This window comes from Cupressus sempervirens, chromosome 11, assembly GCF_028749045.1.
Source record: "Cupressus sempervirens isolate cs-2001-9-10 chromosome 11, ASM2874904v1, whole genome shotgun sequence".
Taxonomy (NCBI): Eukaryota; Viridiplantae; Streptophyta; class Pinopsida; order Cupressales; family Cupressaceae; genus Cupressus; species Cupressus sempervirens.
In genome coordinates, this window is record NC_143128.1 from 433711125 (window position 1) to 433733674 (window position 22550).

Sequence of the window (22550 nt, forward strand, 5' to 3'; positions counted from 1 at the left end):
TGTGAGTGTGGCATTGGCCCTATAGTATTGAAGACCTCGCACATAACGAATAATCTAGAACATAAATTCTTGTGTTGTTCAAATGCCAAAAAGGTTGTTACTAATTTTTTTCTAGGTTTACATTTTATGTAACAACTAATTTTTGTCGAAACCACTAATTTAGATTTGGTATTGTAGGGGGGAAGTGGTGGTAATTACTTTCAGTGGGTCCATGATGTCCCACCTGCATCCATCATAGTGAAATCTATAACACATGAAAGTAATGATTGCAAGTTGTGCAGAGTACGAGAGAGTGAAAGCATGTTTCTCTGAGGTGTGTTGTCTATTATAATTATTTCAATCTTACTAGTGTATTGGGACCATGCACATAAATGCAGTTAAAAATCAAAGCAACCATTGTAGACTATAGCGTATTTTATGATTTTCTGTAGAAATGATGGACATATTTAACAATGATTTGACTACTTTAAGAACTTATTTATGATCATGGTAACTAATTTATGATTGTGGTGATTGTAGAAATAATGAATATAGTCTACGAGTTCCATGACTATTTGTCATGATTGTTTCTATTTTTCTTTATAAATAAATTCCCAAAAATTTAGCTTCACTCCATAAAGTGAAAAATATTTTTAAAAAATTATTTAAAAAAATAACCAACTCAATCAAATGTAAGGGAAAGAATATTATATATATATATATATATATATATATATATATATATATATATATATAATTTTAAAAAATTATCCCAATTCCAGTTGTGCACAACCAAACATAGAATAGGAATACGTATTCCCATTTTCTATTCCTAGAATAATAAATCTAGAATACGTATTCCTATTCCTGACACCAAACAAACCCTGATTGTCACTACCAAAATGAATCTGCAATCACAATATATAAATTTAATAAAATTAAAAACTAGGTTAAAAATTATTTGACATTTCCACTACCACTCGGCTAAACTTTTTTAAACCAATAATGTTTATTTTGACAAGTGGTTCACACAATTTTTAATATTGGATCTCATAAAATCCATGAGATAAACCCACACTAGCTTGACACAAACATGGTCATACTTGCACTTATTTTTTACCACATTATATATGTGCTACGAGCTAGAAACCTATAACCACCCACCATCCTGAAAAATCAGGCAATTCTAACATCAATTCTAGCAAGAATAAGCCTATCAACTTAATAATTAAATTCAATCATAAACATTACAACATTATACATAATTCAAAGAAACTAAATCTCATTATTTTATTTCAATCCCTTATGTCACCTCTTGTGACTAAACTACTCTTTGACATATCTTAAAAATTATGTACTCACAAATATTATAACTAATATATTATTTGCTATTTTAGAGTTTGATTGAGATGGCTTTTTTAATTGGTTATTTGACTTTTTTTTTAATCATTCGATTAAGCTCCTAACTAATATTTTTGCATTAGTAAAAAAATGTATTGAAATCTAAATGAAAAGTTTGTCAATCAAAGTGACTAATATTTTGGGATTTGATGGATAAGGACCTTACTATTTTTCTTGTGACATTACACATATAATCTCTACGTTTACAATTAACATCTATAACTAACCTAATTTGAAAACTTTCTCCTGATTGAAAAATAGTTTAAGAAGATCCAAGACTTTTTAAATATTATAATTTGGTTTAATAATGCATATGAGGGTCTAAAGATGAAGACAAGACCGTAGATTTTCACATTTGTGTCAACCATCATTTTGGTGGTGGTGTATAAATACAACAATGCCATGCAAATCACATAAAAATCTATAAATCTACAATCTAATTTGTTGAACTTTGTTAATACATTAGCAAATAAGCTTAGTGTTCAATGTTATGGAAAATCTAGTTTGGGAGTGAAATTTCAAGACGATACATGGTTGTTTTTCCTTACAAGTACCTCAATTCTAAGACAATGGGGAAGTAGCCTATACTCAAACTGAGGTAAAGAAACATGATACTTTGTTTTCGTTTCTACATATGAATCACCAATAGCACAATATACAAAACTAATTAGAGAAACATAGTCATGATTGTTATTATGATGAATTCATTGATTGAAATTTCTAGATGAATATAGTTTATATAAATCTCAAAATTGAACACTATTTTGATTTAGTAATTCAAATATGTTGTGCATTACTAAAGTATCACAAAGAATCATGGAGAAAATGAACAATCCTCTGCATTTTTTAAATAGTATTTTTTTCCACATATCATAAGAAACAATCATACTAATGCAGTCATTTGAATACAATTATTTGGTAACAAGAATGTCAAACTTCAATTTCAATCAAAACTGATTCAAGTTGTACATTTTATTTGGAGCTTGAAAAAAAATGGCAGATTTCATGGAGAGCTTTATATTCATGAAGACCAAGTGCATCAAATTTACTTTTACAAGTTGTAAGGCACAAAATTGACCCAAGCATATAGTAAGAAAGCATGGAATTTAGTAAGATTATAAATTGTTGACTTGAAGCTTCGGTATGTAAAACACCTCTAATAAATAAATTAATATGAATGTGTATGAGAATTCTAAATGCAATCTTGAAGGATATTATGCATCCAATAATAGAACAAGGATGATTTATGACATCAATTGAGTTTCCATAAGTAAATAGGCATTGATGTTTTGAATCAAAGCATACATCATTTTTACCCATTAAACTAACAATCAGAAAATGATTGAGATGCTTGAATGACTCAGCTTTCAAGTTTATGTCAAGATTTTGTACAATGGAATTCCTATGTGGTTAAGTTCGATGCTTTTTTTTGGTTTTATCAATAACTGCTTAAAGGAAACTCAATGCAAAATCAAATATGAGCATAGAGATATTAAACACAATAATAAATATGTGACTCAACCTATTGTAAACAAAAAATAGAACTCGTATTCTTTGTTGAACCAAATCAAGATAGGGTCTAATTTATTTAATTCAAATTTAAGGAGAGTACGCATTGTTTTATCACAAAAGAAAAACTTCAACTTGAGACCATCAAAGAATAGAGTTTTGTGCTAAACCCATCGGTGAGCATTAACAACATAAGATTGGAGGGGGAGTTTCATTGTTATCATGAACACTGACCATTTCAAAAATATCAATAGTTGAGAAATTAAAAAATATATAAATGATTATAAATTAGATTTTACTTTGGCTAAAATATTTTAAATTAAAATCAAATGTATAAAAAAGATTACATGTTTACATTTTTTTTTTTTAAACTAGTTTAATACAAAGTGAGAATTAATAAATTCTAATATTAATTAAAAATTAATGTAATAAAAAATTAAATAAAAATAAAACTAATTGTTGTTTTCATTAAAATTAACCTGTAAAGATAAATTTAAAATATAATTGATATTAGAAAGTATTAAAATGAATTGAAAAATAATAAAAAATTAGAAAAATAAAAATTATTAACTAAAATGTTCTTGTTGATGTTATTGATATTTATTCATTTTCTAATTATTAATCAATTTTTTGACAAAGTGATATAATTTAGTAGAAAGACACAAAATATTTGTATCTTTATATTTTGCATCATTATTGTTGTCAATCAGGATTGCGCCTATAGCAAGATGAAAAATCTAGCTAACCTATTGAAACATGGAAATCCTCTAAGGTGGTGGGTTGTCCTAAAATGAGAGATGAATCTCCAGAAGCTAGGTTAGATCCTAAATAGTGATCACCTAAAACCTAAATTCTATGTGGGAAAAGGGATGAGAAGTGAATGACAAATAATGAATACTAACCTAAATAAGGTGATACATCGATGATTTGTATGTAACTTAATTTATTTAACACCAATTACCCAAAATACAAATGATTCACAATCAGACAAACATGCAACTACAAAAGTGATTCTATGTAAGGACTTGGAATCTTCTGCTTTGAAAGGAAAACCTAGGCTTTACCATTTTATTGCAAAAAGAATAAGGACACAAACAAAGACCTGCAATCACACGTATCAAGATTCTGAAATACAATAAGGAATATAACTTTAACAAAGGACAAACATAACATAAAAGTAAAGAATCCACAATATTACACGAGAATCAATGAGGAGTTGTTGAATCTGTATAACCAATGCAGAAAAACCTCTACTACAAAGTGCTCTTACAATCAACTAAAAATTTACAATGTGCAAAAAATATGAGCTCAAAAGAAGATCATAATGAGGTGAATGTACAATAAATTGAGCTTGAAACCCTAATTTGGATATCAAAAATATGCATAGAAAAAATGAGTCACAACTTATCTAAACTATGAAGAAACCCCTGAAAACTACTCTCAATCACCTATCCAACTAATAGCTAACTAGAAAACTACCTCTAACTCCTCAAAATCATGCATAAAACCCTAACTTGGATTTCAAAATCAACCCAAAAATATAGCATGTGAAACTCATCAAAAATATGCAAAATATGCATAAAACAGGCTCCCATAATGAACTACATGCAAAACTGGCCTTAAGTGTTGAGAATGGATTAAAGAAGTTAATCAAAGAGGGAGACTGTTGAGAGAGATTGTTGAAGAAGACTATGTGTTTCAATCATTGTTTTGTCACTGATGTCAAACCTGCTAATTGGTGGTAAGACAACTACTTATAAGATTCAAGTACTATCGCCTAGTTGATTGATGAAGAGGATTTAATCAAAAGATATAATAATAGCACCTAGAGGAAAAGTTGAGTTATGATTATGTAATGAAGTGAAAGGATCAATTAAGATAGTGATGACTTGATGTATTGATAATCTACTTATGGTTACAAAGGTCGGTTACACTTAGAAACTTTAGAAGAATAGGTTACACAAAGTTTGTTTGCCAAGCTTGACCAAGTGGATAGTAGGTACCAAGCAAAGTTAGTGCAAGATGAGTAGAAAGCCAATTGGAGCCGAGTAAAAGAAAATTCTAGTGGATGTTGAGCAAGACAGTTAATGCCAAGTAAAGATTAGTTGATGTCGAGCATCAATAAACTTTAGTTGATGCCGAGTGATTTTGTAGATGATGTCGAGAAACACACTATGTGTCAAGCATCAAAAGGTTGATAATGTCAAGCTGTTGCATTATTTAAAAGATCAAAGATTCATTGAATCTGAGCCAAGTTTGTTTTCTTGAATTTTTTGAACCAAGAGGAAGATAAGGTTGATGAGTTGGTGGCACAAAATTTAATGTAAACCATTTTTAGGAGAATTCAAATGGATTCTAGGAGAAGTTTCTAGAAGATATATGAGATATGGGGTAGATACATTGTATCCTACCTAATCCATTTGAACCCTAATTTGGATGATGGAAAATGAGTGGGAAAATATTTGAATTTCCTATTTATAGGAATGTCTGGTCATGAAGCAGAGTTGTCATGTGTAAGAACCTAAGAAAGAGAAGGAGTTAAGAGTTTTGCTTCATCAAGTGACCTAAGAGAGGAATCTGCAATGCCATGTTAAGAAAGAAGGCTTAAGGAGATGAATGCTTGAAGGGTGAACAAGCTATCTGAGCTACAAAGTATGAAGGCCAAGTAGAATTGAGGATTGAATAGAGATCTATAATCTATGAGAGAAGTTGTAAGTTTTATCTAATCAAAGTTCTATTGTTATTCTCTAACAATTGTATCAGCGTAAGGTAAATCCTTTGGATTAAGGTTGACCTAGCTATCATTTGTAAATCCTTTAACCGAGTGGCATTCCAAATGAATAGCCTAAAGTCCTCTAACAAGGCTCACTCCTAACAAGGTGATTGAAATCCTTTAATTGAGTCACATTTAATAGTGTGTATTGTAACCCTTTATAGGGTTGGCCTTTCGTAGGGCATCACTTTAGAAGAGTGAAAAAGAGTAGCATGTTACTAGTGGTTTTTCTTAAATTGGGTTTCCACATAAACCATTGTATCAAGTGTTTTGATGAATTTGTTATATTTCATGCTTTACATTTATGCAAGTTGATTTGATAGTAACCTACAAGTTTTTAGTGATTGCATAATCTTATGGATGCATGCATGAGTATAAATTTTTTATGGGTTCACTAGAGTTGTGAAAAGTTTTATTTATACATCTAGACCTTAGATAACTGATTCACCCCCCCCCCCCCCCCCCCCACACACACACACATCTCTCAATTATTTTAAATTATTCCAACATTAAGTGCCCCATGTTTCACCGAAAATAGCACTAAAGTGCTCCATCACTACATGAAATACTCAAACTGCCCTTAACCAAGAATGAAACTTACGTAACATTTAGTTAACTCAAACAATCTATCTCTGCTAAAAATAGAACTCTTTGATTTTACTAAAAGACTTAATTGAAAATCACTTCAGATCTTAAAATAAACTCCCATCTTCATAGTTATCTTATTGTATGTGATGCCAATTTCTTCTTTTACCCTTTTATAATAATTAATAATAACAAAGGCTTTATAATCATAGCCATTTGATATATTAATTTTACAAGATTTATAGAAATATTCCTCTTTTATTATATTTACCAGTATTAATGTGTTTAATAAGTATTACTAGTCAATATCAGTTCTAGTCTCTCCTACTACTCTTTCAGATCATCATCATATCTCTATTTCAATCAATCTTGATTGTTCCCTTTCATGTAGTAAAAATGTTAATAATAAATTCATTCTCAATACTAGCTTGTTGGAAGATGTAGATATTCTTACTACTATTTTGATTATTAGACTTATTTGTGAGTCACAATATCCCTTATTATCTTATATTGGTAGGTGGAACATGGATATTTTCGCCTGGCAGAGTTTGTTAAGAACGGTTGGCCAAAAAAAGGCCAAGGATTACAAACATAAGGAGTCTTGGCTTAAAAATAATTTATACAATGTTGAAATGGCCATTCAAAACAATTTTGATGACCCCTATCTCTATCATCAACTAGCATATGCTAAGAACTTTTTGAGAAAACACCAACACCAAAAAGCTTTAGGAGCCAAAATCCATTCTAAAGCTCACTGGCTTCAATTTGGTGACAAAGGTAGTAAATTTTTCTTCAATCTTATTAAACAAAAGCAGGCTAAAGAAACTATTGATAAATTTCTCATTAATAATCAAATTATTTATGATGTTGATGTTATTAAAAAAGGATTTTCTCGATTTTATGAACATCTTTTCACTTATGAGGACTCTCAAGAAGCTAGGGCTCTCAGAAATCAGTGTAGGAATCTTATCCCCGAAAGAATTTCGAATAATGATGCCTCTGTTCTTGAACAACCCATATCTTTGGAGGAAATTGAAAAGTCCATCAATTCACTTAACAATGATAAAGCTCCAAGACCTGACAAATTACCTGTGGAGTTTTATAAAGCCAACAGTAAATGGATTTGTAAAGAATTACTTAACATCTATAATGAAGCTATTGATGCTGGTACTTTGGGTAGGGAGATTAACTCTGGTATCATCAAACTCATCCATAAAGAGGGAGATAAATCTCTTTTAAAGAATTGGAGACCTATAACTCTTTTAAATGTTTCCTACAAGATTCTTGCCAAAATCATGTCTCGAAGGTTGGAAACTATTCTTCCTAAATTTGTCTACCCTACTCAAACTGGTTTTGTTAAAGGGGGATATATCCTTGAGAACTTGATTACTAGTTGGGAAGCCCTTAATTGGGCTAAGCACACAGATCAAAATGTTGCTATGTTTTTCTTGGATTTTGAAAAGGCTTATGATAGAATAGAATGGGACTTTATCAGTATGATGCTTGATGCTTTTGGCTTCCCCTCCTTCTTTTGTGACATTCTTAAAATGCTTCTTAGAGATGTGCATGCTCAAATTGATATTAATGGATCTCTTTCAGCCCCTTTCCCCTTGGGTAGATCAATTAGGAAAGGTTGTCTGCTTGCCCTTGCCCTTTTTTTTATTGCCTTTAAAGCTCTTTTCTATATTCTTAGAGACAACACTTTATCCCCTGCTGTCAAAGGCGTCACCCTTCCCAATAATAAGGATATTATTAATTGCTAGTTTGTTGATGATACCTCTCTCTTTCATGAAGCCTTTGAAGATAACTTTGTTGCTATGATCAATAAGCTTACTTTTTTCTGTAAGATTTCTGGAGCTAGGTTATCTCAAACCAAGTCTGTTTGTCTTGGATGGAATGACCAACCTCTTGATTGGTTTAGTAAGTTTGGCTTCTAGTGGGGTGGTCCCTCAAAAATTGTTAGATATCTAGGTATTCCCTTCTCTGTTGATCCTTCTTTAAAAGATATGTGGAGTTGGGTTAAAGACAAGATTCATAATAAGTTGAATAAATGGCACAATAGGTCTCTGTCTTTTGCTAGAAGATTGCAAGTCTGTCAAAAGATTCTTTCCTCTTATAATATTTACGATGCTTCGTCTTGGATGTTTGATGATTACCAAGTTATGGAAATTCAAAAAGTTATCAGGAACTATCTCTAGTCAGATGGGAAAGGAAATAACAAGTCTCACTCTATCAAGTGGAGCTAGTATCATGTTGATAAGCTCTTTGGGGGCTTGGGGCTCAAAGATCTAAGACTAAGTGGTCTTGCTTTGGCCTCCAAATGGATCTTTCATGCTTTAGACTGAGATGACCCTTGGAGAGTGCTAATTTGTAACAATATTGAAAGGGGTTATCCTAAGAATGCCAAATTTTGGAAAAATCTCCCCCTGACTGATCTTATTTGTAGCGAATTTCCTATCATTGTTCAAGGGAACTATGTTAGGCAATTCATCAATAATAAAGACTTTTTTGATGATAAGACCCTCCATGGTGAGAGGTCCATTTGGTGGAACCTTAAGCTTGGTAATAAGCTCCTTGCTCTTACCCAAGGTTGTTCCGCCATGAGTTGGGCCAACCTTGGGATCAAACAGCTTATTGACATTTTTGAAAAAGATAGACTTATTCAGTGGGATGAGTTAAAGAGTAAATTTAATCTTCCTGATTCTCATAAGAGGATGTATAATATGGTTGTCAAGGCTAGCAAGAATATTTCTACTGTTTGCCACATTGATTCTAATAGTTATCTAAGAATCAAGTGGCCTAGTGGTATTATCATTTCCATGCTTAAAGCTAAGAACATTTACTCTATCATTAATAGAAATGATGAAATTATCAATCATATTAATGATACTTGGTATACTAATTTAGATGTTCCTTCCTGGAATAAGATTTTTGACAGTCTTTGGGAAAGTTCTATAGATCCAAAAATTAAATGTTTTAAATGGTTACTTATTCTCAACAAGCTTCCTATTAGGAACTCTTTCTCTGATACTAATTTGTGCAACATTTGTAGAACCTTGAAAATGGGAAGACATATATTCTTTGATTGCTCTTTTGCTAAAGAGGTTTGGTCGATGTTTGGCATTTCTATCCCTGCTTCTTTCAATATTCTTGAAGTTATTATTGGTTTTATTTCTAATGCAAAAAATATATGTTAACATGTTTTCGGATATTCTCTCAGCTAACATTTTGTGGCAAATTTGGAAGTGCAGAAATGAAGAAAGATTTCAAAATGTCACCATATTGCGTACTGAGTCTTTTCGAAGTCTCACATATTTCAAAAAAAAATCGTAGATTCAAATAACTATGAAGGTCAACAAGGCTAACTTCAAAAGATTGCTTAAGGATGGACATGTTACATTCTTTGCTAATGAAGTAAAAAATGGTTACTTTTGGAGGCTGCACCTGGACAATATCCACACTTTCAACCAAATGGTCAACTGCATCAGCAAGGAGATTAAAAGAAACCCATAGAACACTACTGGCAAGATCCACGATCATAAGAACTTGGTTTGGATGGAAGGTGCTATGGGTTGGACTACGTGGGTGGACACCTTTGAAGATGTGCTACAATAGCTATTATTTTCTAATTCAGTCCTCTTTTGTTATGCTCTGGTTGTATGTAATTTCTGGCATTTTTGCTGTGTGAGGCTTGTCCTCCTCTTGGTGGTCTTTGTTGTTTCCGTGAACTCCTTATTCTTAATACAAAAAATATCAGTTATTTACTAAATTTTAAGCATATTAATATTATTAAATATGGTAGAAGAGGGGTATAATAAAGAATTTTATAAATTTATATATATATTTAATGATAAAAATAGAACTCTTCATTTAATATGTATAAAAAATTATTAAAATGTTTTATAGTATTCATACACTTGCTTTACATATGGACCCAAAAGTATATCAAGTCAAACTTAATTTGATCAATGCAAAAAAGGTATCGATGAAAGTCAAAAACATATGGTTTCATTCATTCGATGGCACTTTTTGGAAAGAGAAGAAGGGTTTTCAAAACCCTAGCTGCGATTTTCTAGACATCATTATTCTTCCTTGCTTTGGTTGTGTGCATGGTTGCCATGAGTGCTAGTTATTCTCCTTTCTTTCCTACCATCTCGTGGTTGAGACATTGGTTTCTGTGGGTGGTTTCCTTTCTTCTAGTCATCATGGAGAAACTCTTCACGGGTTTTGGTCTCTGTGAACACCATATCTACTAGTGTATTTGGACACCATGAGTGCTCTTCTTCATTCCGTGACTTCATTTCTATCTCATGCAGTTTTTGTTGTTGATATTGTGACTCCATGTTATTCACAAGTTTCTCCATTTTGTGAGTTTCATTAGGTTTCTACATTCTTTCTCTAAGATATTAGTTATTTAGACTGTGAGTTGCTTCTTCACCTTGCTGAGTTTACTTCAAACGTAGGCGATTTAGCTTATTGCAGCTATATTTTCCCATTTTTGTTGTAAGTGGGTTTTTCCAACTCTATTATGCCATTCTCTTACTATTGTTTGTGACTAGTTAAGTAGCCATGATCTCTTGATTTATATCTATGCTTGATGTAGCTTCATCACTCCTTTAGATTTGGGTTTCTTAGCTTATTTAGTTGTATTTTCCATTTTTGTAAGTTCTTTTACCTCCATTTGCTCTGTAGTCTTCTTTTCCATGGTATTCTCTGCTCTTTGTTGATGTCGTGACTCCATGGTTATTCATGTTATAGTCGTGACCATGTTGTTGCTTTTTTTATGGGGTTACTATTGTAAGCTTCTTGATTTATGAATACTATTCTCTGTTGTAAATGCTAGGACTATTATTCTTTTTACTTCATCAACATTTTCTCTAATGTAAGCTATCTGCTACTTGAAACTTGTAACATAAAGGGTTTTTTAAGGTTTTTTTTTTTAAAATTCAAATATGTTGTTGATAATTATGTATGTTACAAAATTGTCATCTCTTCCTCTCATGTTGATTGTCATTAAAGTCCTCTATCTCTGCTTACCAAAAATTATGAAGGCTTATGGTTCGAAACTTGGGAATGCTGAATTTTAATATTATGTTGGTCCATTTCCAGAATTCAAACACCCCTGATGTAAGAACTTAGGCCTGTATTTCGTTTATTTGTAACAAATCTTTTTGTTATTGGAGGTTAAAGGTTGAAAATTCAGCTTCAATTCTATTTATTAGTACTAATGCATATGCACTTGAGTGTCTCAACTCCATGCCATTTCTTTCATTCAAATTTGATTTTCTTTTGTTATTGACAACACTACGTATGAAATTTATATCATTGATTCCTAGTGACATTCTGATTTTGATTGTACTTTTCTCACTTTTCCATCCTCAACTCCTCCTATAGCTTTCTGTTTGTTTTCATTACATATCTCAATCTTTGCCATAAATTTTGAGATGTCATACATTTTTTACATCTTGCTATACATGCTTGAAAACTTTATCCTTGGTTATGCACTTGTAGACTTCCACTCCCTCCATGATTCAACTGAAAAGTTTCATACCTGTAATATATGTATGTCCCTTTGACAATCTCCTCATGTCTTCAATCTTCTGCTATGGTTCAACAAGAAGGTCCCATACTTGTAGTTTATGTATGCCCCCTCAATAGTCTCCCCATGTCTTCAGTCTTCGCCTCTACATGATTTCACCAGAAGGTTTCACACTTGTAGTTTATGCGTGTCCCTTCGATAGTCTCCTCAATCCTTCAGTCTTGGCCTCTACAAATCTCATTTGAAAGGCTTCATGCATGTAACTTATGCAAGATCCTTTAACAACCTCAAACTTCATACCTGTATCTGCACCTGAAACAAACTTGTTAGCATAAAACTTGCTTTGATTTCAAATATCTCTCTTACTTTCACATCTTTTAATGTAGTTATCTGAATAATTACATTGTAGGAACACTAAGTAGTGTACAGATAATTGGAATTGTTTCCATTGCTCAATTTGTATGAATTGACCCTCCTCTTTTACATTTTTGTAGGTCTATTCCCGAATGGAGAAGCGGACTCAAACCTTCTTCAACATTCAGATCAACGATCCTTCCATTTAGGCAATGGAGGCCTTTCCCCTTATCTTTTTAGTACTTTTATGTTTATATAGTGTGTTTATTTAGATATTATATTACGAGTTGAGAATGCTTGTGTGGTATGTGAATGCATTGTATTAAGTATTGTTTCAAAAATTGAACATATTGTACCTTATCACAACAGTTATGAAATGTATTTCAATAAAGTGTACTATTTTGGTACTTGTATTGTATCTTGAAAAAATGATCAATTTCTCTTGTTTATTGAATTTTGTACTTTACATTCTGCATCCAAGTTATTATGCAAATTGTATGCTCAGCAACTTAAAACACCTAGCGCAATATATAGGCAAGCATAAGATAGCAATTTAGGAGGTAGGCTGAATTGGTAACAATTATAATTATAAAATACATGAAATTATTATTATAAATTAACCCATAGTAAATGCTTAGATTTTAAATGTGCTTTGAATAAATAAATTAAATAGTTTTCAAGAAAAACTAAAAAAGATTGCAATATGTATCAATAAATCTTGAAGATCTAGTGTAAGAAAAAATAATGACAAGGGTAACTTTCATCATTGAAATAAAATCATTTTATCAACTCAAAATATATAATTAAACAACCTTAATTAATCTAAGCATACATATTAATTTAAATACCATAAAATTATTAGTGTATTTTTTCTTTTCGTTACCAAGGCATCTTGTTCTATTCTTAATATTTTTTGCTCACCTATCAAAGTTGTGTTGGAATCACTACCTTATACCTTCTTCAACAAGATTACTTTGCATATTTTTTAAAAATAAGAAAATAATTTATTGATCTTTTGAAGACTCCAAGAGCTACATAACCCCTACATGGAGTTGGTAGATGGACAGATGGAGTTGTTCAAGATAATTAGGTGTTTTTTTCCTAGATGCCCAAGTGTCATTTAAGCAGAGGTAGGAGGTTACTTGGCATTTTATCTTCAACCACGGTCACAACTTGGTAGAGCCATATCACAAAATATAGAAATAGTAGATGAATAGATCTCTGTATCCTCTGGAAAGAAATAAAAGTAAGCAAGACAAGTTTGTATGGTTCATTGTTGATTACTATGTTATTAAAGTGTAATCTCTTGATTTGTTTGTTTACTTGTTGAGAAGCGTAATATTTAATTATAATGTCAAGATTCTATAATGGTCATTACCAACCTTCCTTTATGCTTGGACATCCGCACCCCATTCTAAAGCTTGACATTGATCTTATTAGTTTGTTGGAAATGAAATATATATGTTTTCTAATTTTCATTTATATAATATATAAGATCGAACATTGAATGGCGTATACTATAATCAAGGTAGTATATTTTTTTCACACAAAAAATTCATCTCGTTTATATATTTGTTTCTTCTTCACATCAATTAGTTGCTAATTTGTTGATCAACAATGTTTAATCGGTTGTTTTCATTTGCTCTCTAAGAAACAACTTGTCCATGAAATACATCTCAATGGGCAGGGATTAATATGGAGTTAGTTGTTTTCTTTGTAATATTTTTACTCTACTGAACAATGCATTAAATTCCAAGAGTCGAGTCTGAAATGGTTGGTCAATATTTTAGATCAAAAGGCAATTCTTTTGCACTATCTTCCTAAGCTTTAAAATGGAAGAAAATATGAATGGGAGCCAAAAAAAACCTCTCAAACCCTCTAGAGGCTATGAACTAAATATTAAAATATTTACTAAAAGATTGAAGACATTTTATGTCCACACTAGTGTGAAAATTGTCCGACAATAATAGCTTCACCTCCTTCATACTGTGGAGATTTGCGTAATTTAAAATTTCATATTTTTATGAATTATACATTATTTTTCTCATTATTTTTAAAATTATTGAAAATAAATATTAATATTAAACTATTATATTTTAGCACCTTCAAATTTAATATTTGATTTTCATTGGATGTTTGATTTTGTCATTCAATGATTCTTATGTAGACAGGAACTAATAAAATGTGGAAGATCTTGCGGGGATCTGATTTGAGGTTGGGCAGACAATGAGCGGGCGAAAAGAAAGGCGGGCTTCTCTGAACATCTCCTGCCCCACCTCTACACGATTGATCAGCCATGCTCTCAAAAGACTTGTGGGTAGGGGATAGGATAGTCAAGTTGGGCCCGCTCACCCCCTCGACGTGTAAGGGTTATTTGAGAATTCCACTTCCTTCTTATTCCATTCTATCGTGGGGTGGGGTGGGAATGGTCTACGAAGGGGACAACTTCCGCTTTATCCCTCGTAATAGTAAGGCTAAGGCTCTGGCGAATAGCTCCATAGCCCCCTGCACCGACACTATTATAGGTCATCTCGATGCATCCAACATTCTTTCTTGAATTCTTTTAGGGTCTGTTTGGTTTCTTGAAGATGACAGGAATTGGCTTTTTCAAAATCTGGATTTGAAAATTTGTGCGTTTGTTTCAAAATTTGCAAAATGGAATTAGCATACGGGATTTTTAATTTTGCCTCAAAACCAGGTTTTCCAACTTCCTAAAAAAGTAAGAATTGAAAATCAAAACCTAGTTTTGTTTTTTAAGAAGTGTAAAAACAATAGATTGGACTACTTTTTGAAATTTGCCTTCAACTCCAAGCTTACGCATAAAGATGTGTCTTCACATGCATCTTTTGAGTGAAACAAACGGTTTCAATAAAATCCCAAAAATCGGAATGAAGATATACAAAACCTTGATTTGGCTAAACCAAGGTTTGTAGAAATATGGGTTTTTTAAATTCCACGAACCAAACAAACCCTTATGGAGCACCCAGAGTCTGAGGACTTCAAGTAGAAGCATAGAGCGGAGAAGAAGAAGAAGAAGGGTAAGTGATGAGGTTGTCTAGGAGGAATCATAGCTAACACAAGTAAAAGATCATGATCAATTTAAACCATGTAAAGCTCGACCCCGATGGAACACCCAAACAAGGAGGAAGCCCCAACCATAGGCAAGCACGTTTGTTGGATGACTCAAATTACCTGTCAGTCCAGGTATAACTATGGGTATAGGTGGGGCATATAGGGCATATATCTGATATGATGGGGATAAATACCCTTAGCCTATAGCCCACCTCTATAGGTAGGCCCATATACAGTGTATAGCCCACCCCTACCCCTGCAGGCAGGCCTATACCTATAGCTTGCCCACGCCTTTGGTGGATGTGGGCATTTCTTACAGAGCGTCGTCAACATGAATACAACTCCAATTCCCACTTCTTCTAAAGCCTCGTGAGATTTTCCTTTTTTTCCTATTGCATGCATAATTTTATCATTTGTGAAATGTTGGGATTGTATAACAACTATAATATGTTGATATTTTTTTAATTTTGACAAAACAACTTCCATATTATGTTGTACTAGGAAAACACAAGTTGAGGGTTTTGGCATGTTGTATTGGATTTACGTTTTCTCATTAACAATATATTCGTAAATAAGATGTGGGACTCAAAATATGATATGGTAACAATATTGTTGACAAATATACAAAATGTTGAAATATAAACAACGAGACTATTTGACAAAATGCCTTTCAAATTACTTTCTAAAGTTTTGCAAGTGTGATTCCTTGAAAATATCTTGTAACAATTCAAGTAACTTTGAAAGCACATATATTCTCTCATTACAAAAATTTGAATCATTTTTGTTTCTTGAAAGTTGTCAATATTGTTTGCAAATTAGTGATTCTAATAGTTTATTTCCTTGCTACACATCACAATAGGCAAGGACTCTTGCAACTACATAGAGCTCTTGTTATTATTAAATCCAACTCCATATCTCCCTAAATTAGGGGTGGGTCCATTCGTACTCGTGGCATACGTACTAGTTGAGTAGAAGTCGCTTGTTTTGACACTTGAGTTTTAAAGTCTAGGACCATCTTTATATATACATAGACAAACTTGATATAATCCTCAAGTTCCTTCTAGCTCTCTTCATCATTCTTATCTACAAACGCATCAATTCTCACATTTGCACTCTCATCATTGTGTTGGTAGCATTATTCAAACACTTTTAAGTCTTTCTCCTAGTCTAGAGTAACCTAGGAATATGCCTTCATAATCTTTATAATCAAATTTTCTATTCTTTGCATCTATATAGATGTAACACCTACTAGCAAATATTTTGAAATAATCTACATTCAGTGTATGACCATACCAAAGTTCATATGTTGTCATGCATGTTCGTTTCTTCAACTAAATTGGGTTGAGAGTATATACTGCAATTTCAAGTAGATCTAATGGTGAGCCCTCGTCTTAAGATGTTGTTTGGTGCTCTAACAATTTGGTACGTACTTATCGCGGCTAGGGGAGCTTTGATATCGGAAGCTCCTTGTGGCCCTCAAATAGCTCTAACAATTCTATTAGAGGGTCATCAAGCACCCTGATTGCAATGTGTGGGCTCCCCAAAGTCGCCTCTTTACAACTAGATTGACACAATTTTGGAAATGGTTCGGCAACGGTTGCCATTCTAATGTATCATTGGGGTTCTCTTGATAACGATCTTAAGGTGGAGCTGACATCTAGTAGTCGGGTTGCTTATCACGAGTAACAAGAGAGCTTTTGTTATCGGAAGCTCCACGTGGCCATTGAATAGTGACATTGCTTGTGTGATCAAAGAAGAATGCAATCTTAAATTCCAAATTAAATCAACAACATTGGATCTATAATTCTTCTTACTACTTTTTGTTTCTTTATCCTTCCATCTTTCAGACAAATATATTTGAAGATTTAAATCTAAAGAGTTAGCCCTACTTTGAAAGGAGTTTTAAGCCATGGAAAAACACAATTCCCCCATAGTTTGATACATACTATTTAGTAAGATTTGTAGTGAAGTATATTTAGTGGGTTGTCATTAAAGATGGACAAAGGCCCTGCATGCTTTTTATAGTAGCTTTACGTCTTCAACAAGTGATGCAAAGCATCAAAGCTATTGTCAATAGTGCAATGTATTTAAATCTTCAAAACTGTATAGGGCTTTGAGATGTGAGTGGAGAAAATTGTGAGCACTTAGATTGCAACTTTGTAGAGGGGGCTTCTTAGAAAAATGTTATTTGAACAAGTCGTATATACACTATCATTAAATTTATTCTCTCGTCTTCAATTTTTTTCTTCAGTTTGTCTTGAATAATATGTGAGTTGGATTGTGATAATTTTGCATGAAACATGTGTAAATCTATTAAGGTTGTTTGGAGCAAGTCTTTAAAGAACCATCTTATTGGTTCAATAACATATCGATGGTAACATTATTAATTTGAAATCTTTTTAACAATTATAAAATTAGATATATTCTAAAAATAAATTAAATGTGAAAATTATGTAAGACGTTTAGTGTAAAATTGACAATATCTATATATTTTTTAAGAACTCATTGATAATTATTAATATAATTTATTTTCTATTAGTTTAAAAATTTGTGAGGCTAAATAATGTCAACAAATGATACATGATAAAAATGCACAAGTCAAAACAATATTTTAAAAATAATAATTAATTAAACTATAAAAAGATAAAGTTGTTAAATTAATGAATGACAAAGTTTTTTATTAAGAAAAATAGGTTTTGAAGGGTGCCTGAAACCGTGTACAAGTCTAAAGATTTTCAATAAGCACAAATGCAAAAGTACAACAGACAAAAGAGGAACCGATCACCCCCCAAACAAAGGGTAACCATGGTGATAGAAAAGCCTATCACTAGCCAAAACCAAACACCCAGCTAGAAGGCTAAAAATCGAATTAAGAGATAAGCCTCCAAAAAACCAGTCTCTACAAGGGAGCTCACGATTTGCCCTTCGATTTAGAGCCTCCCTTGCATGACCAGAGATTCATTTCTACAAGAGGAGCAAAGGGCTTAGATTTCTCTCTTTTTACTATAGTCCAACCATCCTCCACCTTTGTTGCCTCAACAATCCAATCCCTAGAAGAAACTGAACAGTGGAACCCAGGGGAATCAGAAGCAACAACATTCTCCCTAGGAGAGCTCGTAGATGACTGGCCCCCAACGGGACCAAGAAGAGCATCTGATACAAGGGCAGGGAAAGGAGAGGGAACAAGGTCCAGACCAGAAGTTCAGACTTTCTTCGCTACCACTAGCACCAAATGATTATCAGCAAGGGGATCGTCCACAGGGGGAAAGTCATCCATAGGTTCTAAGGGCGCATCCATGGACTTAAGCATTGTATAGTGCTCAAACGAAGCCCCTGACCACCAGGAAGATAGTCGCTTTGATTTGGTCTTCACAGTAGCACAATGAGTAGCAATGTGACTTGTCATATGACATTTTCTACAGCGAAAAGGGATACCTTCATAATCCAACATTTGGATCCAGGAACCCCTCAAGGATTCCAAACAAATCTTCTCTAGAAGGCCCTTTGAAATATCCATCTCTACAAGAATTTGTGCACACGTCAAATGGAGAATATCCAAAGTGTTTAAGTCCACATATAAAAAATCGTTGATAGCATCCCCAATAGTTTCGAAAATAGAATCTAGCCAGAGATACATCGGGAGATTCGGAAGCCAAACCCAAATAGGAACCCTATTAAAGGATTTTGTAAGCGGATCAAAATCCATATGCCGTGGTTTGGCCATAAGTGGGTATCTGTCCTGCCATGAAAAATTGTTATCACACATAATAATCTTCCTATCTTTAGCACTTTCAAATTTTACTATGAAAAATCCTTTAGCATTCGGAAAGATGTGGATATCATGATCTAAAATTGGTTCCCAATGCTTGGAGATCCAAGCATGAAGATCAGCAAGAGAGGGCCAAAAACCCTGAAAGCGAAAAATAGTAGCAAGAGAAGAGATCTCTTCTACCGTATTAAAAATATCATCAATTATTTCTGGGTCTAAAAAAACTCTTATAGGGTTTGATACACTTATAGGGGAAACTTCGTGGGGACGAGAAGGCCCAGAAAAAAGATCGGCATGAGGGACAACACCATGCAAGCTAGCTTCCAAGGCAGCCATGCCAGAAAAAGTCCTACCCCTAGAAGACATAGGAGAGGCCAGCCTAGAAGACCCTGGAGCACCTGGACGAGAACCCGAAGGAAGAGGGGCAGAAGGAGGAGAATGAGCACTAGCAAGAAATGCAGGGGAACAAACCTTACCCCCCCAGAAACTGACACTGCAACTAATGTATTTGCAGCATGCTTCACAACAGCTTTGGCTAGAGCATGCCCACCAATAGAATGACCACTAATACCTGACTCAACATGGTCCAAGGTCTTCACATGAGCATCACCCCCATTTGCAGCAAGAGAACGATGGGCGGGAACTTTAGCATTTTGAAATGCAACATAGGCGGGAGCAACAGGAGCCATAATTTGGTTTTCATGCAATTGCTAGAATCTTTCTGAAAATTCTTGTTTGAATGCATGAATGACATAAAGTTGTCATGACATGACATTGACATATTTTTATTTTTGTTGCAGGAAATTAATTTTTATTCCTACCAAAATTAGCATAGGCCAATAGAATTAGTGAAAAAAGAAAATTATTAAATCTTGAAAAATAAAGAAAAGATGTAAACATTTTAAATTCCATTTAACTTTTTTAATTCTATTATGTGATCACTCAATTTAATTAGAAAGGTGAGTTGAATGGATACAACAGTATCCTTTGGCAAGAACTAATAATTTGTAATATATAATTATATACAACTTGCACAAGTGTATGGTCTACAATTTATTTGGTTTAGATAGATAGTAGATTATTCTTAATTAAAAACACACAACAGAATGAGAATATTAGTTTTTTAAATAGAACGCAAACTATCTACTCAATTGTGAATTATTGGTTCCAATGATGCTTGACAATTTGTCTTTTCTTGATCGCCAAACATATATGTAGAACAATATTGGTTTCTCCCATTTTGGTTGAATTAGATTTTGATTGTTGAGTGTTCCATTACATATATCTTTTGATTCATAATCTTTGTGCCCTTCAAGTTTCATATTTCTCCAATCTGTGTTTAATTTTTTCTTTAATCACACAAGATGGCAAATCATGTATGATACCAATTGTAATGTGTCATGTTCAAGCATTATCAAGTTTATCTTGAATTGACTCTTTACAGACATTTTCACATCCATTCTTTTTCTATATCCCTTTTTCATCATTTTTTCTCTATTTTATAAGTGTCTACATTGATGAATGGTCACCAATGATTGCCCTTTCAAGTAATAATAAGCTTAATTAAGATATAATATAAAGTTTAATTAATTCATATTTTATAATTTGTATTGATATATATTATATATTATATATTACATGTGTATTATATTAATATATCCTTGGATCCATATAATATGCATTATTTTACTCTTATACTATTATATTAATATTATACATTATTTTAGTTCTAACAAAGGAGAGATCCTTAAATAATTTTGGAGCTTTTTAGTTCTAAGAAGGGAAAGATCCTTAAATAATTTTACTTCAATATTTGAACCACAGAATTCTATGCCCCCTATTATTCTAAAGGGAGAGCCCTAATGTGAGCACAAAAGGATGGAAAACAACATCGCAAAATAGGAGGGGCACATTATTTGATATTAATGTTGATACTTTAATCTTATTGTTTTTGAAATATTAAGTAGCCAAAATAAGGGGGTTGGCCCTTACAAAACAAACTAGCAGACTACAAGCATATTACCATCCATAGAGAGGATCACCCCAACATACATTAACACTCCAAAAACAACAACTAACAACAAACTAACAACATACGAATAAGTAAAGAAACTAATAGGCATTCTAAGATAACTTGTAACCAGCATTTTTAAAACTGTTAAAAGTAAAGAGTTTTTTAAACAAAGGCATCATTGCCTTAAACCTAACTAAGTCCAAATACCAGCAAAACCAAAAACACAAAACCATAAAGAAACAAGGCACTAACTAGGCTTTCCCTCATTTTATCCTTTGATGAGGATGCTCACCCAATCTTCCATCAGGAACCCAAGCAACAACTTGGCGTCCTCCTAGCTCAGGTCCTCCTCCTGGTTGTCCTTCAGCAAGCAAAGGGTAGTAGTCATCACATGAGTCACCTTGATAATGAACTTTGTCAACAGGTTGAACCTATCCTCCAAGACCTGCACTTTGTCTCTCTGCTCCTTAACCCCCAATTTTAGGGCCTCTGTTGTTTCCTCCAATTTGCCTCTTGACTTGTCCATCTCCTTACCCATCCTACCAACCTGCAAAATCGGAGTCAGAAATAATTTTTCCAATAGGGATCACTCGAGGTGGGGAGGACACTATCGTAGGAGAGAGGGTCTTATCCACCGTCTTCGGGAACTGATCCTACAAGAGGTCCATTATATTCATCATGAGGGACTCATAGACATGGGTCACATCCTTATCCTCCTTTTCCTCTCCTCTCGAGCCCAACACAGAAGAATCTGAAACCTCCACCTCCATATCCCTACTATCATCCTTTCCCCCTCTGTAATTTAGCGTCTTATGTTTCATCCATTACTTGGGCGAGGGTCATTTCCTCTAAACCCAACTCATCCTCCTCCTACAAAGCAATTGTTCTCATTTTTCATTTGGCATTCATTTTTGCTAGTCTCCCAGACCTCCTATCCTCTTTGACTTCCTCTTATGAATCCACCAGTTCCTTCTCTTTCCCTTTCTCCAACTTCACCTTTTTACCAGATGAGATCTTCTCTCTCTCCCTAGGGGACCTACTAGGCGAGGGTGGGTGGGGGCCCTACCTGTTGTTATTCTTAAATTTTTATAACATACTTAACATATCCTTTGCTAAGAACCCTAATCCCTTTTTCATATGGTGATTAGGGTTCTTAGTAAGGGATATGTTAAAGAACTTCTAAATACACCAACATTGTGAATTTGCAAGTATCGATAAAGATTGTCTTCAAATACTTCTTACAATCCTTATGAACATTATTGACTAAATATGTAGATTGTCTTCATTAATATGCTTAGATTTACAAATACATTTCAAAAAAAATGACACTTAAATCAAGATTAAATCATGATATCATAATACTGTCACACAGACTTGTTGTAGTTTGTAATGATTCGCACTGGCAAAATAATTATAATGTAAGTAGTGCATCCCATCAACATGTAGTGATTCCTTTTTGCAATCAAGTCTATGACCCTCCATGAAATTCCTGATTCTAATTGGTATCGCAAAGCTGGAAATTCAGTGAATATTAACCTTGTGTTGATTTCCTCAT